A 12,098-nucleotide genomic window follows, 5' to 3' on the forward strand; every position below is an offset into this window, starting at 1 on the left:
ATGACCTGGCGACTTGTCCAGGGTGTACCCCGCCTTTCGCCCGTAGTCAGCTGGGATAGGCTCCAGCTTGCCTGTGACCCTGTAGAACAGGATAAAGCGGCTAGAGATGATGAGATGAGACGCTAATAACACTCAGAATATTATAATAGAAGATCATCGAGGTCTTCATATGGTCTAAACATAAATCTCATTAGCAAGCACCCTAGGATTCTCCACATCCCATTTCGACGATAATGAGTATTTGGTGTTTTTACTGTAAACATAATATCCATTCCACTTATATGTGGACTGTGTTGGCTCCATGCCAGGAAACACATATTTAACTGAACTCTACCAATTTTGCCAAGAAGAATGGTCAAATCCAACCAAAGTTCTGCCAGAAAGTTGTTGATGGTGACCAAAAGCTTCAGGTCAAGGTGAGACTTGATAAGGGACATTTACCAAAAATTAGGTGTGCATAATTTTGACCCTGTGTTAGTTGCTTTATATATATATATATATATATATATATATATATATATATATATATATATATATATATATATATATATATATATATATATATATATATATATAGTGACAATTATGAAAAAAAAAGTTTTTTATTGGGGCAGCACGGTGGTGTAGTGGTTAGCACTGTCGCCTCACAGCAAGAAGGTCCGGGTTCGAGCCCAGTGGCCGACAAGGGCCTTTCTGTGTGGAGTTTGCATGTTCTCCCCGTGTCCGTCTGGGTTTCCTCCGGGTGCTCCGGTTTCCCCCACAGTCCAAAGACATGCAGGTTAGGTTAACTGGTGACTCTAAATTGACTGTAGGTGAGAATGTGAGTGTGAATGGTTGTCTGTGTCTATGTGTCAGCCCTGTGATGACCTGGCGACTTGTCCAGGGTGTACCCCGCCTTTCGCCCGTAGTCAGCTGGGATAGGCTCCAGCTTGCCTGCGACCCTGTAGAACAGGATAAGCGGCTACAGATAATGGATGGATGCATTTTATAAAATAATTTGAAATAAGGTGCTGCAAATGTGTAAGAATCCCTGCACTAATATTATTGTGTCTGATTCATTCTACATTGACTCTGGATGTGTTCAAAATGGGGGAAATGCTGCCTCAGGAGGATGCCTAACAAGACAGCATGGTATTAAGGACCGTTTGAAACTGATTGCAGTTTCATTTATTGTCTTGGAAGATGCCTTCAAACTGCCCCCAGTGGAAGACAACATCGATCGATGTCTTCTCAATACTGCCTTCTTCTTCTGGCTACTCCCGATTAGGGGTCGCCACAGCGGATCTTTCGTCTCCACTGCTCCCTGTCTTCCGCATCCTTCTCTACCACACCTGCCACTTTCATGTCCTCTCTCACCTCATCCATGTATCTCCTCTTTGGCCTTCCTCGTTTTCGTTTGCGTGGCAGCTCCGTCCTCAACATTCTCCTTCCAACATGCTCTGCATCTCTTCTCAGGATGTGCCCATACCATCTCAGTCTCATCTCTCTTAGCTTAATCCCCAAGCTCTCCACATGTGCTGTCCCTCTGATGTGCTCGTTCCTTATCCTGTCCAACCTTGTCACTCCCATCTCAACTCCGCTACCGGCAACTTTGCCTCCTGTCTCTTCGTTAAGGGTACGGTCTGGAGTCCATACATCTCAGCTGGTCTCACTACTGTCTTATACATCTTACCTTTCACTTTTGCTGGGACTTTCCTATCACAAATGACTTCTGAAATCCTTCTCCACCCTGCCTGCACTCTCTTTCTCACCTCACTATCGCAGCCGCCTGCACAGTTTTCTTCCACAATTTTCCTGCACAGTTGACCCCAGGGACTTGAATTCACCAACTTTCTTTACGTCTGCTCCTTGCATCTTCATTACACTCTCATCCCCATTCTCATTGATGCACATGTATTCTGTTTTGCTACTGCTCACCTTCATTCCTCTTTGTTCCAATGCATACCTCCATCTCTCCAAACCCAACTCAACCTCCTTTCTACTTTCACCACATATCACAATATCATCCGCAAACATCATGTTCCATGGTGACTCTTGCCTCACTTCATCCGTCAAGCTATCCATCACTTTGGCAAACAAGAAAGGACTCAAAGCAGATCCTTGATGAAGTCCTACCTTCACCTTGAACCATTCAGTTGTTCCAACTGCACACCTCACTGCTCTTTCACTGTTCTCATACATGTCTTGCACCACTCTGATATACTTCTCATTCACTCCACTCTTTCTAATACAATACCATAACTCATCTCTCAGCACACAAGGTAGCTTTCTCTGGCCTTCCCTGTACTTCTCCAGTAACATTCTTAAAGCAAAAATTGCATCCGGCGTGCCCTTCCTTGGCATAAACCCATACTGCTGTTCACAGATTGCTGGCTCATCAATTTCTTCTCAATGCTGCCTATTACCCATAAATCTGTGCGGCAGCTCCCTCAAGCGACGGGAAAATAATTTTTTTAAAAATGGCGGACTGAACGTTTTGTATTTCGTATACGAATATAAATTTTGGGACTTTTTTCGCTTAGATTTTTTTAAACGATACCTATAAATAAACATTGTATTATAATCTTATAATCCCATAACTGTAATTAGATAAATTTGTTTGTTTATCTGCACTGTTAGCCAACTAGCTAACTAGTTGAGGGACGCAGCGTGATGACGTCACAAGTTAGCGTAACTTTTAAAACGTCATTCAAAACGAATGCCTTCAGTCTTTTTTTAAATCTTTATTGAAAACAACAAAATACAAATACAGTAATTAATACAAATACAAACAACAAACCAAGAGCCAGGAGGAGTTTTCAAATAAAAACATTGAATAATGAGCACAAACGAAAAGTTTTAGCAGCTTTCTTGTTTTTAGAGTCAGAGATGATTTTGATATCCTGTTCAGTTTCTTTTTCAAATGCTATAAATGAAGGTTTTGAAGGACTAAACTTGGCTTTATGAATATGGTATTTTCCTAAAATGATCAGCAAATTTATTATATATACACACTAGTGCAGGCCTATTCAATTGGCGGCCCGCGGGCCAGATGCGGCCCAGATGCGGCCCGGATGCGGCCTACGTGATGCTTCACCTTTAAAAGTAAAATACCATTCACCAGTCTCCAAAACTTAATATATGTATTTTAATTTACCGAATATTAATAAATAGATGATGTTATAATAGTTATTTTGCACTTTTATTATTTCCCAGCTACTGTTAACTCAGTAAAATGCAAATAGTTAGCAAATGTGCATTCTCAATCAACGTGTCGCGAGAGCGTGAAGAGTGGTGTGCAGCAACACTGAGCATCCCTAGCAACGTGTGCTGTATATTAAGCTCGCCATTGTTGTAAAAAAAAAAAGAAAGAAAGAAAGAAACATGTCTCTCTCTACGCTTAAGAGAAAAATTGACGATGAGAATCGTTGGTTCAATCCAGCATGGACCAAGAAATATTTGTTCATTTTGCCGACTGCCAACACCAAACCAATGTGTTTGATTTGCAACGAATGTATTGCTGTACTAAAAGATTACAATATTCGGAGACACCACATCGAAAAACACCCAACATTCTGCCTGACCTTCCCGGAGGGATCTGCAGAAAGGGCTGCAAAAGTACAGAGCCTGGTCGCTTCTTACACTCGGAGCACCACCACCATGGTGAGAGCGTGCACATCTCAAGAACGAGCTACAGCTGCATCTCTCTGCGTAGCGTGGATCTTGGCCAAAAATAAAATGCCCTTCACTGACTCCAAAACGGTGAAAGATTGTATGTTGGCCATGGTGGAGGAGGTGATAAGTGACGAAAAAATTAAAACAAATGTGGTGTCATCTATTAAAAACGTCCCCCTGTCAGACACTTCAAACAGTCGTAGGGTTGAAATGCTTGCTACCCAAGTATTTGACACATCTGCTAAATGATCTGAAGAAAGCTGATGTGATGTCTGTAGCTGTAGACGAGTCAACAGATAGAACTGATATAGCCCAATTGTGCATATATGTGCGTTTTTATGATGGCAAGATCTTCCGAGAGGAGCTGCTCGACCTACTACCGTTGGAAGAACACACAACAGGCGAGGTGATTTTTAAGAAAATTTCATCTTTTTTCCGCGACAACGATCTGGACATGAAGCGTGTGTGCATGGTTGTGACTGATGGGGCTCCATCCATGGCTGGTAAAAAAAGTGGGTTGGCAGCGCACTGGTCAGCTATCTCACCTGACTTGAGATATATACACTGCATTGTGCACCAGACGGTGTTGTGTTCAAAGCTAAGCGGGGACCTTAAAGAAGCAATGGATGACGTGATGGCAATAATCAACTTTATTCGATCCACGTCAAGCCTCCAACATCGCTTGTTTCGTCAGCTGTTGGCAGAAATGAATGCAGAGCATTACGACCTCCTTTTGCACAACAATGTCCGGTGGCTGTCCAAAGGCCAAGCACTGGAGCACTTCTGTTATCTCCGAGAGGAGATAACAGTTTTTCTGCGCAACAGCAAGCACAGAAAAGCGCATATCCACCTGAATCGCATGAGTGATGATACTTTCATGTCTGATGTCTGCTTTCTAAACGACACATTCAAGCATCTGAATGACCTGAATTTGGCATTACAAGGCAGAGATAAAACGGTCATTGATCTTGTGGAACAGATGAGGGCATTCCCCGTCAAGCTGGATCTTTTCGCGACTGACCTAACTGGCAGAATGCTACATTTCCCGGCGCTCCGCGAATACATCTCATCCCCGGCACAAATCACAGATGTGATGACGGATTTCATTGTGAAGCTTAAAGAAAATTTTGCTGGTCGGCTGGATGGACTTGCTCTGCCCACGGAGGTTATGGCCTTTGCCAGAGACCCATTCACCGCTGCAAAAGAAGGCGACTTATCTGCCAGAGCAAAGCAAGCGGTCCCTTCCATCGATGAGGGTAAATTCATTCTTGAACTTGTTGACATGCAGTCATCTGCTACCATGGCTGTGGCGCTTCGCAACGATGGGCCAGTCAAGTTCTGGAGTGACGTGAACACACACCAGTTCCCCAACATTAAGAAAGTGGCAATCTTTGTGCTCAGTATGTTTGGATCTACATACACTTGCGAATTGAGCTTTTCACACGTGAACGCAATTAAGAACAGTTCTCGGTGCTCCCTAACTGACCGCAAACTTCACCAGTGCCTTCGGATTGCATTGACATCTTATGAACCAAACATCACAGATCTTGTGCAAAACAAGAAATGTCACTTCTCTCACTAAAGTCAACGGCAGCTGTGGGCTAAAGCTGTGTTCTGTTTAGTATCAGTAGCCTGACAAGCATATCAATGAGAAATGTTGAGATAAATGTTCTATTTTTTGTTTGTTTGTTTGTTTTAAATAAAGGAGATGGGAAAGAGAGTTGTTTGTGTGCATTTTGAATGTTCAATGTTAAGTTGAAGGCTGGGCGGCACGGTGGTGTAGTGGTTAGCACTGTCGCCTCACAGCAAGAAGGTCCGGGTTCGATCCCCGTGGCCGGTGAGGGCCTTTCTGTGTGGAGTTTGCATGTTCTCCCCGTGTCCGCGTGGGTTTCCTCCGGGTGCTCCGGTTTCCCCCACAGTCCAAAGACATGCAGGTTAGGTTAACTGGTGACTCTAAATTGACCGTAGGTGTGAATGTGAGTGTGAATGGTTGTCTGTGTCTATGTGTCGGCCCTGTGATGACCTGGCGACTTGTCCAGGGTGTACCCCGCCTTTCGCCTGTAGTCAGCTGGGATAGACTCCAGCTTGCCTGCGACCCTGTAGAAGGATAAAGCGGCTAGAGATAATGAGATGAGATGAGAAGTTGAAGGCTAAAAATGAAATATAATATAATATAATATAATATAATATAATATAATATAATATAATATAATATAATATAATATAATATAATATAATATAATATAATATAATAGACTACTTGAAAACTGAAAAATTACCACTTGTTAGTGACCACGGAAAATTTGTGGCCCACCTCAAGTTCTTGGATTCGAAATGTGGCCCAAATGGAAAACTAATTGAATAGCCCTGCACTAGTGCATCTCAAAAAATTAGAATATTGTGAAAAAGTTCAATATTTTCCATCAGTTATTTAAGAAAGTGAAAATGTTATATATTATAGACTCATTACACATAAACTAAAATGTTTCAAGCCTTTTTCTATTTTAATTTTAATCAGTATGGCATACAGTACAAAAACATAAAAAAAACCATCTCAAAATATTAGAATATTTCATTTCGAGTTTGAGTAAAACAGTATGAACACAGTGTATCTCTCGGTCTAGTTCAGTACACACAACCACAATCATGGGGAAGACTGCTAACTTGACTGTTGTCCAGAAGATGATCACTGATGCCCTCCACAAGGAGGGTAAGCCACAAAAGGTCATTGCTGAAAAGGGTGGCTGGAAAAGGTGCACAAGCAACAAGGATGGCCGCAGTGTTGAGAGGATTGTCAAGAAAAGTTGATTCAAGAACTTGGGAGAGCTTCACAAGGAGTGGACTGAGGCTGGTGTCAGTGTATCAAGACCCATCACGAACAGACATCTTCAAGAAAGGGGATACAACTTTCGCATTCCTAATATCAAGCTACTCCTGAGCCAGAGACAATGTCAGAAGTGTCTTATCTGGGCTAAGGAGAGAAAGAAATGGACTGTTGCTCAGTGGTCCAAAGTCTTCTTTTCAGATGAAAGAACATTTTGCATTTAATTTGGAAATCACGGTTCTAGAGTCTGGAGGAAGAGTGGAGAGGCACAGAATCCAAGGTGTTTGAAGCCCAGCGTGAAGTTTCCACAGTCTGTGATGATTTGGGGTGCCATGTCATCTGCTGATGTTGGTCCACTGTATTCTATCAAGTCCAAAGTCAACACAGCCATCTACCAGGAGATTTTAAAGCACTTCATGCTTCCATCTGCTGACGAGCTTTTTGGAGATGCTGATTTCCTTTTCCAGCAGGACTTAGCACCTACCCACAGTGCCAAAACTACTACCAAATGGTTTGCTGACCATGATATTACTGTGTTTGATTGGCCAGCCAACTTGCCTGACCTGAACCCCATAGAGAATCTATGGGGTATTGTCAAGAGGAAGATGAGAAACACCCTACCCAAAAATACAGATACGCTGAAGGCCACTATCAAAGCAACCTGGGCTTCAATAACACCTCAGCAGTGCCACAGACTGATCACCTCCATGCCACACCGCATTGATATAGTAATTCATGGTAAAGGAGCCCCAACCACGTATTGAGTGTATAAATGAATATAATTTTCAGAAGTTGGACATTTCTGTATTGTAAATCCTTTTTTTTTATTGATCTTAGGGAATATTCCAATAATTTGAGATACTGTATTTCTGATTTTCATGAGCTATAAGCCATAATCATCAAAATTAAAACAAAAAAGGCTTTAAATATTTCACTTTACATGTAATGAATATAGAATATATGAAAGTTTACCTTTTTGAATTAAATTATGAAAAAAAGGAACTTTTTCATGGTATTCTAATTTTTTGAGATGCACTAGTATATATAACTACAGTTGTGTTCAAAATTATTCAACCCCCAATGCTGTAAAGGGTTTTAGGGAATTCAGTGTACATTTGTAATTGTGTTCATAATGACATCTTACAAGGACTTGTTAAAGAACCAAATGCAACTAAAATGACATCGATTGCTTTTGTAATAAAGTATTAAATGGCCTTTTTGTGATTTCTTCATTGACACAATTATTCAACCCCTTTAAGGCTGCTGGGCCATAGAAGGTTCACGCTGCACGCTGCACGCTACACGTTCACGTGGAGAACCGGACCCTGGGCCATTAAACTTCATGCTTGGATGTTCACGTGTTGCGTCTGTTCTACTTTGACCGAGTAACCAACAATATGGACTCTTCGGATGACGACGATTGCCTCATTCTGCTTTTACTGAGACAGAGGAAGAGAAAAAGGAACAGAATTTGGAGCCGAGAACACTTCCTTCTGAGAGAAACCCGTGGTGAATTTCACCGAACATTCTATAATCTGCTTGACAATCCCGATGAAGAACTATTTTTCAATTATACCATTCAATTATATTTTTTCTGAAGTTTTCCCCTGAAAGCATAGAGTTATCTCCCTAGACCCGTTCTGATTGGCTGGCGCGGCGGTGACCGCATGCATTGACTGGAATTTCCATCTTCACGCCTAGAAAAAAGTGTGCATGTTCATTTCACGCTTCACGCGTGAAGTGTGCAGCGTGCAGCGTGCAACGTGAACGCCGTTCTATGGCCCAGAGCAAGTCATGCTACGTTTGTCCACTTTTCTTTACACGCGTGTAGCGTGTAGTGTGCAGCGTGCAGCGTGCAGCGTGAACCTTCTATGGCCCAGCTGCCTAAGGCAGCTGGGCCATAGAAGGTTCACGCTGCACGCTGCATGCTGCACGCTACACGCTACACGTTCACGTGAAGAACCGGACCCTGGGCCATTAAACTTCATGCTTGGATGTTCACGTGTTGCGTCTGTTCTACTTTGACCGAGTAACCAACAATATGGACTCTTCGGATGACGACGATTGCCTCATTCTGCTTTTACTGAGACAGAGGAAGAGAAAAAGGAACAGAATTTGGAGCCGAGAACACTTCCTTCTGAGAGAAACCCGTGGTGAATTTCACCGAACATTCTATAATCTGCTTGACAATCCCGATGAAGAACTATTTTTCAATTATACCATTCAATTATATTTTTTCTGAAGTTTTCCCCTGAAAGCATAGAGTTATCTCCCTAGACCCGTTCTGATTGACTGGCGCGGCGGTGACCGCATGCATTGACTGGAATTTCCGTCTTCACGCCTAGAAAAAAGTGTGCATGTTCATTTCTCGCTTCACGCGTGAAGTGTGCAGCGTGCAACGTGCAACGTGAACGCCGTTCTATGGCCCAGAGCAAGTCATGCTACGTTTGTCCACTTTTCTTTACACGCGTGTAGCGTGTAGTGTGCAGCATGCAGCGTGCAGCGTGAACCTTCTATGGCCCAGCTGCCTAAGACTACCACTCTTAAGAACAGAGGTTCATTCAAGTGTTTTCAATCAGGTATTGAAAACACCTGTGGATGTCAACGAGCATCAATCAAGCATAATAAGCACCAATTAGGCAGATTTAAAAGGACTGTGATACTCAGCTCCTTCTAGACATTTAATGGTGTGTTGACAAACATGGTGAAGGCAAGAGAATGGTCCCAGAAGACAAGAGAAGAGGTTATTTCTCTTCACAAGAATGGCAATGGATATAAGAAGATTTCCAAAATGTTAAACATTCCAAGAGATACTATCAGAAGCATCATCTGTAAATTCAAGGCAAAGGGCACAGTGGAAACGCTACCTGGTCGTGGCAGAAAGAAGATCCTGACGGCAACTGCTGTGCGCTACCTGAAGCGCCAGGTGGATAAAAATCCCCGTGTGACTGGTGAGGAACTGAAAAAAGATCTGTCAGATGTGGGCATTGAGGTTTCAGCACAGACAATAAGGCGCACACTGCGTAATGACGGCCTCTATGCCAGAACTCCCAGGCGTACCCCCTTGCTGACTCCAAAGAATAAGAAAAGTCAACTGCAGTATGCCAAAAGTCATGTGGACAAGCCACAAAAGTTTTGGGAAAGTGTTCTGTGGACTGATGAAACTAAATTAGAACTGTTTGGGCCCATGGACCAGCGCTATGTTTGGAGGAGGAAGAACCAGGCCTATGAAGAAAAGAACACCTTGCCTACTGTGAAGCATGGCGGGGGGTCAATTATGCTTTGGGGCTGTTTTGCTTCTAATGGTACAGGGAAGCTTCATCGTGTGCAGGGTACCATGAATTCTCTTCAGTACCAGGAAACCTTGGAAGAAAATGTTATGGAGTCTGTCACAAACCTCTGTCTCTTGGGAGACGTTGGACCTTTCAACAGGACAATGATCCTAAGCACACATCCAAGTCCACTAGAGCATGGTTGAAGATGAAGGGCTGGAACATTCTGGAGTGGCCATCGCAGTCACCAGACTTAAATCCGATTGAGAACCTCTGGTGGGACCTAAAGAAGGCAGTTGCAGCGCGCAAGCCTAAGAATGTGACTGAACTGGAGGCTTTTGCCCATGAAGAATGGGCTAAGATACCCGTTGGTCACTGCAAGACACTTGTGTCAAGCTATGCTTCACGCTTGAAAGATGTTATAACTGGAAAAGGATGTTGTACTAAGTTCTAAGAATGAATGTCACTTGGGGGTTGAATAAAACTGATAATGATGTGAGCACAGAAAAGACATTTTTGGTCATTTTATTATAAATGTTATGTTATATTTGTCTAATTTACAAGTGCCTCTTTGATATAATTGTAAATAAGATGACTGAAATGATCAAAATCAATGTCAAACTGGCCAAAACACTTAATTTCAGTGGGGGTTGAATAATTGTGAACACAACTGTATTTCTGCTGGGGCGGCATGGTGGTGTAGTGGTTAGCACTGTCGCCTCACAGCAAGAAGGTCCTGGGTTCGAGCCCAGCGGCTGATGAGGGCCTTTCTGTGTGGAGTTTGCATGTTCTCCCCGTGTCTGCGTGAGTTTCCTCCAGGTGCTCCGGTTTCTCACAGTCCAAAGACATGCAGGTTAGGCTAATTGGTGGCTCTAAATTGACCGTAGGTGTGAATGTGAGTGTGAATGGTTGTGTCAGCCCTGTGATGACCTGGCGACTTGTCCAGGGTGTACCCCGCCTCTCGCCCATAGTCAGCTGGGATAGGCTCCAGCTTGCTTGTGACCCTGTAGGACAGGATAAGCGGCTATGGATGGATGGATGGATGGATGGAACTATTTCTGTTTTTTCCCAATACAAGAATAAGGTAGATGTACAGAGCTGCAGTAATTACAGAGGGATAAAATTAATGAGCCACACCATGAAGTTATGGGAAAGGGTATTGGAGGTGAGCTTGAGAAGAGAGGTAGAAATCTATGAACAGCAGTACAGCCAAGGAAGAGCACATCAGATGCAATTTTTTCTTTAAGAATGTTAATAGAGAAGTACAGGGAAGGCCAGAGAAAGCTGTGTTTGTAGACCTGGAGAAGGCATACAATAGAGTGCTGAGAGATGAGTTATGGTATTGTATGAGAAAGTGTGGAGTGAATGAGAAGTATATCAGAGTGGTGCAAGACATGTATGAGAACAGTGAAACAGCAGTGAGGTGTGCAGTTGGAACGACTGAATGGTTCAAGGTGAAGGTAGGACTTCATCAAGGATCTGCTTTGAGTCCTTTCTTGTTTGCCATAGTGATGGAAAGCTTGACGGATGAAGTGAGGCGAGAGTCACCATGGAACATGATGTTTGCGGATGATATTGTGATATGTGGTGAAAGTAGAAAGGAGGCTGAGTTAGGTTTGGAGATATGCATTGGAACGAAGAGGAATGAAGGTGAGCAGTAGCAAAACAGAATGCATGTGCATCACTGATAATGGAGATGAGAGTGTAGTGAAGATGCAAGGAGCAGACATAAAGAACGTTGGTGAATTCAAGTCCCTGGGGTCAACTGTGCAGGAAAATGGGGGCTGTGATAGTGAGGTGAGAAAGAGAATGCAGGCAGGGTGGAAAAGGATTTCAGGAGTCACTTGTGATAGGAAAGTCCCAGCAAAAGTGATAGGTAAGCTGTATAAGACAGTAGTGAGACCAGCTGTGATGTATGGATTGGAGACCGTACCCTTAACGAAGAGACAGTGGAGGTGGCGGAGTTGAGATGGGAGTGACAAGGTTGGATAGGATAAGCAACGAGTACATCAGCGGGATAGCACATATTGAGAGCTTGGGAATTAAGCTAAGAGAGATGAGACTGAGATGTTGAGGATGGAGCTGCCAGGCACATGAAAACGAAGAAGGCCACAGAGGAGATACATGGATGTGGTGAGAGAGGACATGAAAGTGGCAGGTGTGGTAGAGAAGGATGTGGAAGACAGGGAGCAATGGAGATGAAAGATCTGCTGTGGCGACCCCTAATCAGGAGCAGCCAAAAGAAGAAGAAGAAGATTTCTGTTTTTTTTTTCTTTTGTTGTTATGGAAACCAGAACATGATGGTAAAGGGACATTACCAGAACAGGTGCATTATTGTTTCTCGAAAG

The sequence above is a fragment of the Neoarius graeffei genome, chromosome 28 (genome assembly GCF_027579695.1).
Source record: "Neoarius graeffei isolate fNeoGra1 chromosome 28, fNeoGra1.pri, whole genome shotgun sequence".
Classification (NCBI taxonomy): domain Eukaryota; kingdom Metazoa; phylum Chordata; class Actinopteri; order Siluriformes; family Ariidae; genus Neoarius; species Neoarius graeffei.